This window comes from Botryllus schlosseri, chromosome 12, assembly GCF_051294905.1.
Source record: "Botryllus schlosseri isolate E-star chromosome 12, Bs_hap1, whole genome shotgun sequence".
Lineage (NCBI taxonomy): Eukaryota > Metazoa > Chordata > Ascidiacea > Stolidobranchia > Styelidae > Botryllus > Botryllus schlosseri.
In genome coordinates, this window is record NC_137247.1 from 9,522,680 (window position 1) to 9,525,965 (window position 3,286).

The window sequence follows — 3,286 nt, forward strand, 5'->3', positions numbered from 1 at the left end:
AATGTCTACGAAAGCGCCGAGTCGCAACAGTCCTACTGAGTGACACATAACAAGGATACGGAATCATATGATTTTTTTTTGCTAAGAACGGTTGTTCAGAGTCCAGGCCCTCGTTAAATCTGAAACTACTTTTTGTGCGCAAATCGCACCATGCTTCGAATACCCTGCTAATCACGGCTTGAAGTATAAAAGATAGTAAATGGTAATGTAAATGTTAAACCAATCCATTAAATGCTCAAAAAAATTGGCTTGTTCAAGGTCAGGGGTTCTGAAAGCTTCACAGCTATGGTGTTGCAACTTTTTAAATAATCGCTGTCGTGATCTCGTCACTTCATAAATACTATATGGCTGTGTTTGAATTACAATGGGTAACCGCGATAGAGCAGACGGAAACTTACATATAAAAGTCACTAAAACTGTTCAGGGATATCATAAGATGGCGCGTACGTGCACAGGATTCGGCTGTAGCCATAGGTGCTTTTCGCGGGGTCATTTCTCCCCAAAATCTGCTTTTGAAACATTGCGACATTCTGGCGAAATATCGCAGGCACATCCTTGTTATTTTTTAGTAGCGGTAACGAAGCAAGATTGAAATGATCACAGCATAACAACCACGCCGTGATCGGAAATGTCTTGCTCATATTGAATTTCAAGGTTTGTCAAATTCAAAAACAAGGGAATTACAAATACATATTTCACAATTCCATGGGTAATGACCTCACCTCATGGTGAAATGACGTTTGTACGCTGCATCCCGACAGAAGGTCGGCTATTGCAAAACATCAAGTCTATAACCGTCGACTTGCAGTCGATCTTGTTGAGCCAAGTAATCCACCTTCGAGAGCCCTGGCCACATTTGCATACAATCAACTCAATTTGAATGCTCGATACCGAGAATATAATCCCTTTCACTTTCACTAATGAAGAATTCCATTCGTGCTGTCAAATTCCAAATCTGAATCTCAACGAGCAATAGAATAACCAAGACGACATAATGATCGCGAGAGTGAATCAAGCCGCAATCTGGAGTGCTCCGTAGCTGCTGCGTCGCGAGCCAACATTACGATCATTGAAGCAAAGATGTGACTTCCGTCGTGGTCCGGATTCCCGAATAGCAGTTCTTGGGTGCAAAAATAGGTCGGTATGATCCTGAGAGAGCGAATCCACTCATCAACCCACCATATCCCGAACCGGATAAAGAGTTGGATAGGTTCATATAGAGTTAACTTCTTGGAGAAAATGCCAAAAATTTGTCTTGAACATAAACAACAATATACTACGTCTGTTGGACTGGTAAGCCCAACAGTATAGGGTTGCATTTAAAACGCAGAAGTGTTTTAAACAAAGACCATTTCAGAAAAAAAATTGTGTTTTTTTCAAGTTGTAAAATTATGCCATCATTGTGTAAATACTTTCCAAAAAACTTGTTGTATGAGCCTACTGACTTTACTACTCGATATAGCCGACGCATATCGATATGGGATGGTTGGAACTCTCCGAATAGTCGGTTCAACAGCAATAGTACAGATATTTCGTCAAAGGAGCTATATTTAACCTATATTTTTAATTGACAATGTCATCCACTATGACGTCACAATTTAATATTCGCGTCGTCATGACTTGAAAAGAAGCACACAATAAAAAACACGTTTCAAACATGTTTGTTTTAAATTGATATTTGTTTCATAGGCAAACCTACCTATTAGAATTAGTATCTTAATCAGCGCCAGTTTTATTTAAAAGAGATTGGGTTTCCATATTTTGGAATCGAGAAAGGGGGTCACTGTTTTCAAATGATAAAAGTACTACCGGAACTGAAAACATCTGGTTTTCAATTTTTACTGGAAATCTTGTGTTGAATAAAAAAATATCATCACCCCTACTCGACTCCCAAATGACCCGCTCGCACGTCCGCATTACATATTTCGAGTCATTTATGGCGTTTTTTAGTTGTCCCTGACCATTAGCCTAGTTGTCAAAGCTGTAACAGAGGACGAATTTCCAAAAGGGAGGATATTTAGGCGTCCTCGGAGGACATTTTCGATTTCCTGAAAAAGGAGGGCAAATCCTACAAAAGGGGGACATACGATAACCCTATAAATAAACGAAGTTTAGATTTGATTGATTTTTGAAATTACTGCCAATAATTAAGAGTTCTAATTGGAATATGTCACGAGGGCATACCGCATTGAGACTCCGTTAGCGATGGATATGACATGACTACATTCGGAACGCATTTGTTCCGTGTTCGAAAATCATATCAACTAGGTTTCGAAAATGGCTTAGTTCCGTAATTCCGGTCGCTCTGACGTCTCGTATCAATTGTCACTGCAATCAGAGATGTTTTCCAATAATTAATTTAATAAACGGACGAACAAATTCGAGTCAACTCACATATAATAATCAATGGGAAGAAATTGACTTTAATATTTTATGGTATGCCGTGGATTTTTGGCTGGCTATAACGCTTTGGCTACGGCCAGTGCATTAAGTGGCCTGCGGAACATTTCTAGGAAATAGTAATCGAAATGCAGCATTGTCACGGAGCGCTGTGAAATAGGTTTCATATATGGTCATTGGTCATTGATCAGAAAATGCCAACTACTTTTGATGACGAATTAGTGGCACCATTTTTCTTGTTGTCACATCAGATGTACAGTACCATCATTTACGATCTTTCCAGGTCATTAATACTGCTATGACATCATAATGGGTGTCACTCGCATACTCGACTAGACGCTGAATACTTTACTCGGATTCCAATCAACCAGTTAGTAGATTTTGTCCAGCCTGCCACCCACAGCATGATAAGCCGAGCTTTCGAGCAGAAACAACATGAATAAACTTCGAAAAAGCCGGAATTGACGTAGTAAAGTCTTATTATATCGCAAATGTGGTTTCGAAATTACTCGAACCATTTATGACATGCACCACATACGGTTCGCATGCATAATTGTAATTAAGAACTGATTACTGGAATGTTTCTCATATACCATGGGTGTCCACTGTCCAGCTGTCCACGTCCGATGTTTTTGCTATTCACGACCGTATTTCGATTACTTCTATAGCCTACGGCCACATGCCAGCGTATAGCCCCGAAGGTCCACCTGATGAACGCCAAATACCCATGTAAAATTTGGTATTGGGGGACTTTCCATTGAGGACAACCCTTGTGGTATTTCTTGATGGGGTGTATCATTTCTCTATGCGGGTCGCATTTGGCTCAAATTGCAAGAACAGACCGACATTCGAAATATACATATCGAAAGTCTAGCTCTGGGCAACC